This window comes from Salvelinus namaycush, chromosome 2 (genome assembly GCF_016432855.1).
Source record: "Salvelinus namaycush isolate Seneca chromosome 2, SaNama_1.0, whole genome shotgun sequence".
In the NCBI taxonomy this organism is placed as follows: domain Eukaryota; kingdom Metazoa; phylum Chordata; class Actinopteri; order Salmoniformes; family Salmonidae; genus Salvelinus; species Salvelinus namaycush.
Genome location: NC_052308.1, coordinates 28,843,614 through 28,858,912, shown reverse-complemented (window position 1 = coordinate 28,858,912; position 15,299 = coordinate 28,843,614). Strand labels below are relative to the sequence as shown.

Sequence of the window (15,299 nt, the reverse complement as noted above, 5' to 3'; positions counted from 1 at the left end):
TGGGACCACCTTGAACGGAGGGCGCATGGATAGCTTCGATGGCGAGGACAGCTGTTCTCTGTTGGCCAGTGATAGGCTGTTCCTGGGGGGTGATGCTGGCACTGTTCACCCCCGTGAGCGGGGCTACCAGGCTGACAGGCCATCAGAAGCCGCCAGCGGGACTTCATAGCCCCCAGTGGCTCTGCAGGCCTACCTGCAGACTCTGTTTTCCTGGCTGCAGGAGGGCACATAGGAGATCCTCTGGGAAGTGATGGAGGTGTCTCGTCTGCTTTCCCTGCTCCAGAGGGATGAGGCCCACGTCAATGGACGGGTCCTGTCAGACAGACAGGAATTGACTCATCCTGAATCATCCTGATGTCATCAAACAGTCACCAATTCACATTAAAAAAACTCTCCAATCCATTAATATGGAATAATATCACCACAAACTCTCTCACGCACGTCCGCACACAAACACCCACGATCTGGCGCACTCACTAAACACATGCCTCCTTTTGTTGGAGTGTGTCCCTGGCTATCCGTAAATAAATAAAAAGCAAGAAAATGGTTTGCCATCTGGTTTGCTTCGAACATTGTATAACTTTCTGTCCCTGGAAAAGACCAGTCGGGCATCACCATCATCTCTAAATAGTATCACAAAATAGAGACACATTGGAGGACTACAGTGAAAACAGATTATGAATATGATGAGATCTCCTCTCTGACCAGAAAGCTACCATTCAAGCTACCATTCACCAGCTCTGCAAGAGTTATGTCAAAATACAAGCAACCTATTTTTAAAATGTTTTGTATTTGACCGCTCCTTCGGTCAAAACAATAAATTTAAATTTTTTTGGTTGCTTGTACATTTTATTTAAACATGGTGGAAAAATTTACTCAAGTATGACAATTTGGTAAAGTAAAGATACCCTAATAGAAAATGACTCAAGTAAAAGTGAAAGTCACAGAGTAAAATCCTACTTGAGTAAAAGTCTAAATGTAAAAATAAAATAAAAAGTCATTATATTAAGCAAACCAAATGGCACAATATTCTTGTTCTTTAAATTTACAGATAGCCTGGGGCACACTCCAACACTCAGGCATCATTTACAAACATTTACAAAGAATTTGTGTTTAGTGAGTCCGCCAGATCAGAGGCAGTAAGGATGACCAGGGATGTTTTCTTGATAAGTGTGTGAATTTAACAATTTTCTGTCCTGCTAAGCATTCAAAATAGAACGAATACTTTTGGGTGTCAGGGAAAATGTATGGAGTAAAAAGTACATTATTGTCTTTAGGAATGTAGTGAAGTAAAAGTTGTCAAAAATATAAATAGTAAAGTGTAGACACCCCAAAAAACTACTTAAGTAGTACTTTAAATAATTTTTACTTAAGTACTTTACCCCACTGCTGATAGGCCTATGGGAAGTACACGGCGTAACGCAGTAAATGACAATATGCATATGTGACGAATGTGTTTTGACATTATAACGCTTTGCAGAGCTGGTGAATGGTAGCTTTCTGGGCAGAGAGAACATCTGGTCATATTCATCAGCTCCTTTGCCTAGATACTAATGCATGAGGATAGAAACAAATCCATCCATGAAGCCAGTGTAGTCACAGTTTATCATTGCTTAACATACTTCTTTCCTCCAACAGGTTTGCAGGGAGCAGAAGTGTGAGGTTGAGCTATTTCCTTTGTCCATCCACTAACTGGACCATTACCTGAGTCTCTTCCCTGTTCAATGGGCAAACCTGCAGCTTTTAGGTGCTGTTTACATGTTCCTGGCCTCAAAACTTTAAAAGACAGTACCCCTGAGTGCCAGCAAGCTATGCATCTATGCTGAAAATGCCATTACAGTGTCAGAGCTTCTGGTAAACACAAGATTTGTTTTCAAGTTCCATTTGCTTTTGCCATAAGAATGAGTTTTGACTCAAAAAGTGTGTTATTACTTTGTTTGTTATAGCAGGTTGAATATACTGTCATTTTGGTTCTATGTTCTGCTTTTCAGTCAGTGGAAGCCTGTTTTCTGTTGATGTAATAGCCTACATATGTATTTATCTGTTATGCAGCAGTTGGAGCTTATGCTTGATTTAATGTAATGTGTGTGTTTTGCAGCAGTGGGAACTTGTGGTGGTGGCAGGGTTAGAGTGGGACCTGGCTTCTGTGTTACCCTCTGACTTCCTGGAGCCAATTCTTCATGGCATACCCATAATCCCTCACAACATCCATGCCTTGCGCAGGCATGTCAACTCCTACATTGCACTGGCAGCCACAAGTAGGGGCAGACATTTGGTAGCTCATGGCGAAGTGTGACTGTTGATACTAGCAATGCAGAAACATTTAGGCCTACAAGTCAAGTATTTTAGGAAGCACCCACCAGTAGTTTTAGCATAGAAAAACAAGCATCTCATTGTTATTCTATGTAATAGGTGCATGGCACTTCTTTGATGAATGATGATAATAGCTTGTGTTTCATTTATTCAAAGAAATCATGCAGCCCTGTGTGTGGCAAAGGGCACACAGCAGCCATAACTTTGATTATGATGTGTCAGCGGTTCATTTGGGAGACGGGGGGCTGAGTTTGTGTAATCCTGTGTTATGCGGTGTGATAGACCCATGCCCGTACATTCAACTGCCTGATTTCCCACAAATCTCACACGATGTTGCCAGAGGCAACTAGTCACTGGGATACAGTCAAAGCCATTTTGACTGCGCTGTTTCATTGTATCTGGATTCGGCCCATTCCTGACTCCTGAATTTGAAACCTATTCCTCTACTCCTATGGAATCCTGCCTCAGGGATTAAGAATGTATGCTGTTCCCAAATCACTAACCCTCAATTGTTAAATACATTATTTTCTGTTGCACAACCTGGTATTATGTTCCTTGTCCACAAAGTGGGTCTGTCAACTGCTCTGTCATCTAAACACATTAGTACAAAAGACTGGTCAAACCTATAGGTATTCCATTTCCGCTGATCTCTTGAGTATCTCCCTGTCTTTAGAGTATAAGTTCTCTGTGTTCCTGCCCTCCACTATTGCCTATGCCAGTGTGGGCACTGCCATTCATAGACTGAAGCTCCTGGATGGAGCTCTATCCAATGATTCACTCATGCAGCTGCTAGCAAACATCTTGGCCATTGATCTGGTGAGGCCAATATTTAACTAGAAACCTTTTACTCTCTTTAAACCTTGTCTGTTTCCTCATCAAACAAATGTATGTGTGATCTCGCTCTCCGTAGCCGATATGAGTAAGACCTTTAAACAGGTTAACATTCACAAAGTCCCACGGCAGCATGGCCGCGCACGACTCCAACACCATCATCAAGTTTGCTGTTGACACAACGGTGGTAGGACTGATCACAGACGACAATGGGGCAGCCTATAGGGAGGAGGTGAAAGACCTGACCTTGTGTGGTGCCAGGACAACAACCTTACCCTCAACGTCAGCAAGACAAAGCAACTGATTGTGAGCTACAGGAAACGGAGGGTCGAGCATGCCCCCGTAAACATTGATGGGGCTGTAGTGGAGCGGGTCGAGAGCTTCAAGTTCTCTCCGTGTCCACACCACTAAGGAATTAACATGGTCCACAGACACCCACATAGTTGTGAAGAGGGCATGACAGTGCCTATTCCCCCTCAGAAGACTGAAAACATTTGGCATAGGCCCTCAGATCCTCAAAAAATTATACAACTGCACCTTTGAGAACATCTTGAATGGCTGCATCACTGCTTGGTACAGCAACTACAAAGCACCTGACCACAAGGCGCTACAGAGGGTGATAAGTACGGCCCAGTACATCACTGGGGCCGAGCTCCCTACCATCTAGGACCTCTATACCAGGCAGTGTAAGAGGAAGGCCAAAAAAATTGTCAAAGACTCAAACCACCCAAGTCATACACTGTTCCCTCTGCTACCACATGGCAAGTGGTACCACCGCACCAACTCAGGAACCAACAGGACCCTGAACAGCTTCTACCCCCAAGCTAAACAATACATTTTTTGCAGTAACTTGCACTGACTCTATGCACACACATTGGACTCTACCCACACATACTTACACTAACACCAACACACACATGCCCATACACACACATGCATACTTACGTCATACACATATTCACATACACATACGCTGCTGCTACTGTCTATTATCTATCCTGTTGCCTAGTCACTTTACCCCTACCTCGTATCCCTGCACGTCGACTCGGTAGTGGTACACCCTGTATATAGCCATGTTATTTGTACTCGTTACTATTATACGTGAGTCACTGTGTATTTATTCCTCGTGTCACAACTCAGCATTGTTGGAAAAAGACCCGTAAGGAATCATTTCACACTTAGCCTACACCTTCTGTTTAAGAAGCATGTGACAAATAACATTTTATTTGATAAAAAAATATATACTTGTATTTTCCTTGTTTGTCTGGCTTCTCCCTGGAAGTACAATCTAGTCGTTCATTCCACAAGGTAAAGAAAAAAGGCCTCCTTTATTCAATAAGGAAGCAAACTGGTTTAAAAACATAGTACAAATGTAATTGTTTTCTCTGGGCCTTGGTTGGTGAGGACTCTAAGTTTGATGTTTTACAGCTTTTCATTTCACCCTTCCTAGACAATTTCTTTACTGCTCTGTCCTCAAACAGGAGTCTCTCTGCTGCTGCTCCGACCAGTTGGAGGGTGTGCTGGAGCTCAGCCTGCCCCCCTCCCCCCAGGCACCAGGGGCTTGTCGTTCAGGGATGCCCGTCCCAGAGGTCAGCTAGACCGCCACTAACATCCAAGACCTACTGGGATAGAGATGACACCAAGCAGACAATCACTTTAATGGGTCTTTCTTAACAATGACTTTGACTTATTTTACCATAGTGACCATAATGAGAAAGGTGTCTTAACTACCCCCTACGACAATTGTTGGCAGAGAAGTACTAGCTCAGTCACTATAACAATGTATGTGATATGAAGAAACATGTCTTTTGAGATGAATTGTGATCTTTTTGATAAGATGTCCATGTGTCTTTCTGTTGACATTTGTTTGAGTTCTTTATTTCATTGCTATGCACTTGGTGTTTTAAGGACATTTTAAAACTTTGAAGTTACTGTTGTTAGCTTCAGGGAAGCTCTCTGAAGAGTTACCACAGAGGGCTATCCTTTTAACTGAAATATGCTATTTGTGATTTTGCCAGCTGTTTTGCACTACATTTTTATTTCAATGTTTGCGCTGTGTGAGCTTGGTGAAGAGAAGACATTATTCACTATTATTAAAATGCTGCTTTTAATTTTGTACCCCTTCTGACATCTCTCTCATCCTGCGAACATCAGTAAGTCAGGACTGTTACGGGTGTTGTAATACACCTCTATGTTGACTAATGCCAGCAGAATTTGATCAGCACAAACATGCATTGTTTTCTGGTATCAGCATTCTACTATAATCAGCCTACTAAATCAATAGTAATGCCACAACTATCATGTCGCAAACGAGGTCAAAGACAATGATAGAATCATTCATGTGGGTATAGTTTCATTTCCGTTTTTTAAAATGATTAATCAGTGGGATAGAGCATAAGGTGACGCAAAAGATAAGCTGGGAACTTTGGCAAACATGGATCACAACCTACATATCATTGCTTAGATTAACCTGCATGCTGCATCTATTACCTGGCAACATATTTTTAAGGTTGTGTGGACAAAAAATTGACAAAAACGTATTTAGGTCACTTAAGGGAATTGTTTGAAAGGTTTGTAGTTCCTGTATAATACTGGAAAAAAATGTTACCCTCCTTTGTCGACCACTCTTGTATACATCTAAAACCAAGAGTTATACTGTATTTCCCTTTACATTTAAAAGCATCCTATTAAAAATGCAACTAAGTATTCATCAGATTCCAGTCACTGAATAGCAACTTGATGTTGCAGCCCCTTGTGCGAAGCTTTGTGTGCATTTTGTTACACATTCAAGTGAACCCTGATAAACCTTTGATATAATCATCAGGTTTCAATAGTCTGATTAGGCAGCTCCTAGGCACTGTTTTTAATAACACAAATAATGTTAAAATGGAATAAAGTTAATCAAACCTGGTCATAATTATGAAATGCCCAGAGGGCACATCATAAAATAATAAATACCAGTCTTTGGCCACCTGCTGTCACCCTGCTGTTACAGGGAAACAAAAACACATCCTTGTAAATTAGTCAACTCATAAAAATGTCCCATGTATTGGTTTGGACTAGTTCTTCAGTTCACTGGGGAAGTTACACATTAACTAGTTACCATACATGCAAAAGACAATAAAAGTCAGTTGTAGACCCTGCAGCTCTGCAGGCCCAGATGAATCTGTCTGATTATTTATTTTACCAGGCAAGTCAGTTGAGAACAAATTCTATTTACAATGACGGCCTACAACATGGTGATTGAACATAAAGAGAGAACAGTCGCTAAGTCCGTCGTTGTAGCATGTGTAGATACTGAATTTCGAGTTTTAATCACTTAATAATTCATAAACAAAATATACATCACTAAAAACACTAACTAATTGATAGGTCTACCTTTACTTGTTATTTCTGTGAACTTTCATTATCCTCCCTCATGAGGGAGAGAAATTTGAAAATATCTTAAAGATATGTTGGTTTTTGGAAACAGAATTTCAAGGCACAAGGCAATGTTTCTTAAACTTACAGAAGGCAGAAACATTTCTCAAAAGTTTAATATAAGTGTTGATATTAGTTGGCAGGGGTCATTATTGTGTTTTAATGTATTTCTAATACCTTTTAAGACTTTTTCTGGTAAAAAGTAAAAAAATAACCCTTTTTCATCTGTTTGACCAGAAATCAAAGTCTTCGCTTATTCCACATTTTAAGGATGGAAAATGGTTTAAAAATGTATATATACCTTCCTTTCTCAAAAATATAGATTCTTAGCTTTCATTTGACACTCATTTTGACATGCTCCTATGAACATCACATACTGGTGCTCATGGGTCCTTTTACATGGAAATGACCATATTTCAATATGATTGAATTAGACCTAGCATACTGTTTATATTTTAATGCAGTCATCTCGGTTTTCATTTTATAAGTCGCTGGTTTGTATCAATTGCAAAGTATTTTTATTTGTTGTCAACTTTGTTCTGAAGTTATCGGCGGTCACAGAGAGAAGGATAAAGCATGTGATTCTTTTAGCAGAGATCTTCTGTGTATAAAGTGATGTGCGAGGGCAAAAAAACATCTAATGATGCACTTTTTATATGGTGGTTGGCAACCAACTTTAAGGTGCATTACAACCACCAACTGGACTGAAGTGTGAACCTCAGTTCATCTTTCAATCACCCACGTGGGTATATGCTCCTAAAAACCAATCAGGATGCTGACCACACCGCTCGAGTAACGTGCACGAGCGTTGCAAAAATAAATTTACACACATGTTATTCAATCATTGCACCCACACTGCTCGCATGGGTCAACAATCATCTGCATAGCCAGGCGCTAAAATAGAACTTGGTTCTATTTGTGACGCTCGACGCAATGCAAGTCCCGCCTCTCCCATTGCCTGATTGTTTTTTAGAAGCATATACCCACGTGGGTGATTGAAAGATGAATTGAATTGTCAGAGTAGAGGACCTTGTGCATTTCAGGTAAAATAACAACCCTATGTTTATATCCCAGGACAATTTAGCTAGCAACAGCAAGCTAGCTAGTTAAATTGCCATGAAAGTTTAATTATTTTCGACCTGTCCCCAAATTAATATAGTTGGTTTAGAGTTCCTTTTGATATTTCAACCTGCGTGTTCTGATCATGTCTGGATGTACAAAATAAACGTGCACACGCGTCCGGTCTAGTCCGCAAGTTAAAATACAAGTGTTTGAGTGCAATATTAATAACGATGGTTTTGGGAAACAGCTCTGAGATTTAACGATTCTTCTACGAAGGTTCTAATGATGAACTTAGCCTTCAGATGCTTTTGGGATACCGAGCCCTGATAAAGTCCCTAACATCCTGAACAAAAGTGCACAATTTAGAAATCAAAATCCCAAAGTCAACATTGAAAACCCCCCAAAGCCAATTGGAACTCAATCCAGACAAATGTCACTATTAACAGCTACCTCCATGAGTGACGCCACTGGTCCCACGCAGTCAGGCAGATCCAGCTGGTCAAAGGACAGAGGAGAGGATGCTGTCCTCGCTTATTTCTCCGCTGGGTTGTGCTCTGATGCCACCTCTTGCCAGGGAGACCGCCAGCTGGTCCAGAGGCCCTAAACTCCTGCAGTCCGACTGAGGAGAACTTGCTGTGGCACTTCAGGATGCCCTTCCGGTGGGGCGTGCTGAGGGGCAGAGCTGGGCCTGGGGTGTCTGGGCAGAGTCACTGTTGTTTTGGGAGGAGTAGTAGCCATACTCTCGCTTGGCTGGTTTCTTCAAGATGCCTTTGCGGGGCAGCGATGCAACATGTGGGGGCTGGGCCAGGGGGGAGATGTCGAAGACCTTCGTTAGTTCCTATATCACTGGGGTCGGAGCCTCTCTGAGGACCTTCTGCTTCAGGCTGCCTCGTCTCTTCAGAATGCCCTTGGAGGGCCGAACGGTGGTCGCATAATGCATGGTTTGGGAGATGTTGCTCTCCTTGCACTCCCGTGAAACTGCAGCAGGCAGCGCACCTTGGAGCTTTTCTCCAGTAAGGGCTGGGAGTTTCGACGCAGCCAACTGTCAATGCTGGCTGGGCCTCCAGACTGCTGTACGGATGCAGAGGTCTTCTCACTTTGTTGTACCAATGTCGCAGTCTCACTCTCGGCCAGTAGGATGTTCTGATAACCCCAGTTGAGCCACCAGTGTCCAGTGATCTCCTCTATGGTAGCTCTGCGCTCAGGTTCCACCATTAGCATCCAGCGAATCAACCCACAGGCATCTGAGACAGGGAGAAAGAAAACATACCAGTGATTACAACTGAGATACAGCTCTGCTGGGCTACAATACGATATAACTAAAACACACCACTTCAGGGCAGATATACATCCCAGTGAGGAGAGGCTGTACTCTGTAAAAGACTCACCTGAAGTGTTGGTGGGTTTGTGGTAGTTTCCAGTGTTAATCTGCTAGACCAGGTTCTTGTGGTTGTGCCCATCGAAGGGCATGGACCCGTGTCCACATCGAGCCCCTTGTATGGCTGCCTGTTAAAAATTTCTGGAGAAGCATATATAGGGCTTCCACAAACATCTGCAGGTACTCATCATCACAGTACAGGTTGGACAGCCCAAAGACAGCAATCTGGAACATCATTAAAATAGAAGTTTACCATTAGGTACATTCACTAAACAATGAATACTAGGAACTACAAATACAAGTGAAAGTAGATGACGGGAATCATTTGCCACCCGTATGTGAGAGTTGTTCATGTGTAAATTCTCCAAGCACACTAGTGGAGCGTTAGGTCAATTCCATTTCAATTCTAGTCAATTCTGGAAGTGCACTGAAACTCTATTTCCAATTATCTACAATGCTTTTCAATTGGGAAAATTTGGAATTGGGTTTATTTTCTGAATTGACTGGAATTTAAATGGAAAATTGACCCAACCCTGCTGGAGTATGAACGTGTGAATGCCTCAGGCGTGCAAATGCTAAAGGTTGTAGATTGTCACAGGTGCTGAGACAGTTGCTCTTTGTCCTTACCTTAATATTTGCGTTTCCATCTAGTAACATTTTCTCTCCATGAAGGACATAACTCTACCATTACAATTTACAATATAATTTATGAACAAAATACCCTTTTCAAACATCTTTCCCATAAATACAGGTATTTTATCAACCAGCACATTTGAGTTCAGCCATAATATTTGTTGTAATATTTGTTCTATCTTTCCAGGGGGATGAAATTGAAATTGTAGCCAGCTCTGCAATGCTTGTTTGAAAAAGACAGATACTTTGAAAAAAGTATCACTTTCAATTAATCGAAAATGAGACATGGCAATCTGCACAAAGGCAAAAAGGCCATTTTTAATGGCCATTCAGAGAACCATTCAGGGTTCAAATAAAACTTTTGAATGAGTGAAGCTTTTAGAGAGGTTTAGTGCTTTTATATTTAGTAATCTCAACCCACCCAATTCATATTCATTATATAGATATGCTCGTTTTATGTGGTTTAGCGTCCCAGATAAAGTGAAATATTTTTTGCTCATATGATTTCAAAAGCAGATCATCAGGAGTAGGCAGCGTCATAAGTGAGTAAACTGAGATATGACTAAGGAGTTAATCAGGGCAATTTTTCCATAAATAGACAGGTATTTACCTCTCCATGGTTGCAGGATCTTGTTTTCTTGTTTTCTATTGAAATTCATTGTGGAGAGCTTATTTATATATTTTGTGATATGAATACCGAGTATGTCTACTTCACCATCAGCCCATTTTATAGGTAAGCTGCAAGGTAATGTAAAAGTTGTATTTTTTAAGGATCCAATATATAATATTGTACACTTATCATAATTAGGTTTTTGTCCAGAGAGTACAGAAAAGTTATCTTTAATGAGACATTGCAGGGATCTAGCTTGCGGACTTAACATAAAACTTGAGTCATCGGCATACATGGACACCTTTGTTTTTAAGCCTTGGATTTCTAATCCTCTAATGTTGTTATTGGATCTGATTTTAATAGCTAGCATTTCGATGGCCATAACGATGTGGTGACAGCGGACACCCTTGTTTAACTCCTCTTGACAATTCAAAACTATGAGAAGTAGCCGTTATTTACTATTTTACACCTGGGGTTGCTATACATTATTTTTTACCCATTTTATAAGAGAATTACCGAAATTGAAAAAAATCAAGGCATTTATAAATAAAATCCAGTCTTACTTTATCAAATGCCTTTTCAAAATCCGCTGTAAATACCATTCCTGGCTTCTTATATGTTTCATGATCTTCTATTATTTCTAGTAGTTGTCGTATATTATCTCCAATGTATCGTCCATGTAAAAAACCTGTCTGATCAGGATGAACAATACCTGGTAAAACCCTTTAAATTCTGCGTGCTATGCATTTTGCTAATATTTTTGCATCACAACTGTTACGTCCAGTCGTTGGTGGTAAAATGACCGGACCAAGGTGCAGCGTGATAGGCATACATTTTCTTTATTAATGTTCCACCAAAAACAATAAAACGAACGTAACGCTTCGTAGTGCAAAACATGCAACAAACAAAGACAAGATCCCACAACCTAAGGTGGCAAAACAGGCTGCCTAAGTATGATTCCCAATCAGAGACAACGATAGACAGCTGTCCCTGATTGAGAACCATACCCGGCCAAAACCTAGAAATAAAGAACATAGAATGCCCACCCAAATCACACCCTGACCAAACCAAATAGAGACATAAAAAGGCTCTCTTGTCACGTTCTGACCATAGTTCTTTTGTGTTTTCGTTGTTTTAGTGTTGGTCAGGACGTGAGCTGAGTGGGCATTCTATGTTGTGTGTCTAGTTTTCCTGTTTCTATGTTTGCCTGATATGGTTCTCAATCAGAGGCAGGTGTTAGTCATTGTCTCTGATCGGGAACCATATTTAGGTAGCCGGTTTTGTGTTGGGTTTTGTGGGTGGTTGTCTTCTGTCTATGCACCAGATAGGACTGTTTCGGTTTTTCACATTTGTTGTTTATGTTCTTTATTAAACATGATGAACACTAACCACGCTGCGCTTTGGTCCTCTCCTTTGTCCACAGAAGAAAGCGTTACATTTAAGGTCAGGGCGTGACAATAAATCATACCTAGTTTAACGTTTCTGTGACAAACAGTGAATTAGTTAGTGATTTTTAAATGGCTTTTGGCGAATGTCTGTTGAATGTCCAAATGTGTGAATATAAAACGAACTTTACCTCGGTGTTTGAATCTCCGTCCGAGATTCCAAGGAAGAGATGGGTAGCTAGCTATAGGTGCTTCCAGGACAACTGAGAACTCTAACAAAGTCGAACAAAACAATGACGGCTTACCCCGGCCAAACCCTAACCCGGACGACACTGGGCAAATTGTGCGCCGCCCTATGGAGTTCTAGAAAGAGTGCCGAGTTTCCGAGTTAGAACTCTGAGTTGGTCAACAGACCAGAAGATTGTGGGCTCGCTCCTCTGATTAGGCGTTGCTGACGCCTGCCAGATCTTACAAGACCTACATTTTGGTTGTTTTTCGGTTTTTAAACAACTAATTGGACATCAGTTAAATTATTAGAATTCCATTTCATTCGTTTTATTGCGCACATTTGCCTGCTGTGTAAAATAGAGAAGAATACACGATCTCTACTTGAAAATACATGATCTAAGTGTAGCCTGGCGAAAGTAAACCCAGCACAGGACACAAACTAATTTGGGGTTGTTTATTCTGTCAACGCTTACATTTAAAATAGGATAATGTAGAAAGGAAATCACCGCAAGGCGAAGTAATTTTAAGTCTAAATCACAATCAAGTGAAATAAATGTCAGTAAAGTGCATAAAAAACAATCTGAGGACAATAAGTACAAAGTGAAATACATAAATGGTAGTGGCACTGCTATAAACACACTGTCCACATGATACCCTAACCCCACATGGAACAGTAGATCCTAACTCACCCATTCAGCAGCTTCAAATGATGTTATCAACTCCACAACGTGGTTCTGAGAGCACTGGTATTCAGCTAGCAAGAAGCTAACGTTCTCATGTCAATCTAAAGTAACGTTGGACCCACGGTGGATTTCAACAGCTCTCAAGTGCAAATTGCTTGCTCTCACACACGCAATCTCATAACCTAAGACACTCAGTGTTGCCAATTTAGCGATTTAGTCGCTATATTTAGCGAGTATTCAGACTCCTCTAGCGACACATTTTCAAAAAAGCGACTAGCGACAAATCTAGCGACTTTTTCCTGGTGCTCTTGGAGACTGACGTGAAAGTCCGTCCCAAAGCACTCACAGGCGGCCCAGTCCTCATGCAGCAGTCCCTCCCAGCTGCAGCCAGAGCAGGAGATGTTCACCCCTCCGCGTCCAGACTGCAAATGAATCGCGCATGCGGGAAGCCGCCGCTGGCTGAGCCCGCCCTGGCTTACATAAAAAAAATTTTTTTAAACTGAATTAGGGCCAGACTAGTTACCATAATTTTCTCACATTGCCATTGACAGTTTTTTCTATTATCTCTTTTTGGTCCATTTAGATTGTTCATGTAGATTGTATACATTTTTTTTTTAAATGATATGGTTAAAAATGTTCATGTTTTACTGTGACTTGTTGTAGGCTCCTAAATGGACCATCATGTTAATAACCAAACAAAATTTAAAATAAAATTAAAAACTAAGTAACTCCGCCAGAGTGTCTCTCTTGGGTCACTTTTGCCGGTCCCAAGCCCAGGATAAAGGAGGAGGGTTGGAATTGTGACTTTAAAAAAACAAGAATCAACACAAAGTTCATTTGTAGTTCTAAACATATTTAGGGTGTTTTTTACTCACTTTTTGTCTCTCCCACAACATTATTCATCTCTCCTACAGTGTCCATCACAATTACATGGCCAATTATGCAAATTAGGTGATGTCATTTAGCAACTTTTAGGACAGCCAATAGCTACTTTCCTTACTGAGGAGTTGGCAACACTGGCTAGAGGCGTCACGACCGACCCTGCTCGTTCTCAGGTTGTGTCACAACCGGCCATGATCGGGAGTCCCATAGGGTGGCGCACAATTGGCCCAGCGTCATCCGGGTTAGGGAAGGGTTTGGCCGGGTTAGGCCGTCATTGTAAATAAGAACTTGTTCTTAACTGACTTGCCTAGTTAAATAAAAATACCACATCATGGTCGCATTCCCCTGCTCAGACATTGCATGCATCAACCAATGGTTGCGTGCCACGTCATCGACTATATCATCCACTGACTGGCGTTGTAAGATCTGGCAGGTGTCATTAACGCCTAGGTAGAGGAACACGCCCGATATGTTATCGAACTCTGTCAGTTCATGAGTGGCATGCAACCATTGAGCAGGGGACATCTGAGCAGGTGAACGCTACCGACATGTCGGTCGCTGGCACTACACTTCTCAGTCAATCCTTTATCAGTTAAAGCTGCAACTTCATCTATTTTTTATGTTCGAAAGCTCCAATATGTCGTTAGTGGTCACCCAATGTAATGCAACAGGAACAATATTGTGCTTTTAGCCTGCCTGAGGACAGCTGTATTCAGTGTATAATGTATTTTGATACCTGTTGTGAAGACATTGTAAAATGGAATTGATGTATCTTCTTTTCAATCTTGTGTGTAGCTGTTATCGCATCCAGTCTAGAATTTCCAACAGCCTAGACTTTGTGCTTTCAAGACAACTGGGAACTCTGGGGGAAAAAAATAGGTCAAACCATGACTCCTTGACCTTCAGGTCGGAAAGTCTGAGCTCTCAACAAATTGTGTTGAAATCTAGAAAAGATACCGCATTCTTGCCAGAGGGGTCTCAAAAAACACCTGTATCCACATAGGTACACAGTGCAGCTTTAACTAGCTGTAAAAGAAAAGTCACTATCACTCCAGGGTATCAACATTTGGTATGTTACAGTTTAACTGCACTCCCATCGAAAGACCTTGCATTGCGCACATACCGTGCGAAAGTAGTTGGAGAAAGGAGAGGGGGACAGTATTTCTCCCTGTGTATTAAGTTGGTCTGTTTTATTTGGTATACTGTTTTGTCAAATATGTTTGTATATTTTGTTATATTTGTTAATATATAAAAAAAGAAAAACAATATTTTTCTACTGCCTTCTGGGATATGTAGTTCACTGCCTGTTAGGATAGACAGGGCCAAAAAGGCTCAGGTTTTCCATCCTCTCTCTCTGACAGGGCAATGTGTGAAAAGTGGTATTTGTGATGATTTTTTTTATTTTAAAATACAATTGAACCTGGGTCCCTGCGACTGTCAGTTGAACACTTTATGACACCAAGAGGGTGGATTTCTTGGTCACTAAACTACCCCCTTCCTTTGGAACGTGCAGTCCCTCATACCCATTACGACGGAGTAAGCTTTCAATAGACTTCCCATTTCTTACACCATGTAGCAAATTTGGGGGGTAGCTCAACTGAGTTGACCCCCTTTCATGCCCCATATTCTTTCACTATTGTCAGCCTGGTAGGGTTCGTCTTTGTTGAGTTTGAGTCGTGTTTGTTTAACATATGTTCCAATCCACATATAACGTGCTCCTTCCGAAGCTTTAGTCAGCTGTACTACTTTAGGGGCTCATCAAATCCTCACCTTGTCATTCATTGTGTCCCAAGACAGTGACGCATGTTGCAAACCTTACCCATAGCCCTAATAGATTTATAATACTGGTGTATTTCAGAGACCTGCGCAAAGAC

At 41.3% G+C, this 15,299-nt stretch overlaps 1 long non-coding RNA gene and 1 pseudogene across 2 annotated transcripts; one reads left to right on the top strand and one right to left on the bottom strand.

Annotated features, from left to right (window-relative positions):
• Positions 1-1,632: 1,632 nt before the first annotated feature.
• LOC120020981 lies at positions 1,633-3,150 on the top strand (annotated as a pseudogene).
• A 1,193-nt stretch (positions 3,151-4,343) lies between these two features.
• LOC120060998 lies at positions 4,344-12,949 on the bottom strand. 2 transcript variants are annotated; one of them, XR_005478295.1, is made up of 4 exons: positions 12,550-12,949; positions 9,015-9,229; positions 8,077-8,870; positions 4,344-4,766 (listed from the first exon to the last, which is right to left on the bottom strand). It is a non-coding gene; the product is annotated as an uncharacterized LOC120060998 (long non-coding RNA). The 2 variants fall into 2 exon arrangements; XR_005478294.1 differs by lacking the exon at positions 12,550-12,949 and adding an exon at positions 11,824-11,946.
• Positions 12,950-15,299: the final 2,350 nt, after the last annotated feature.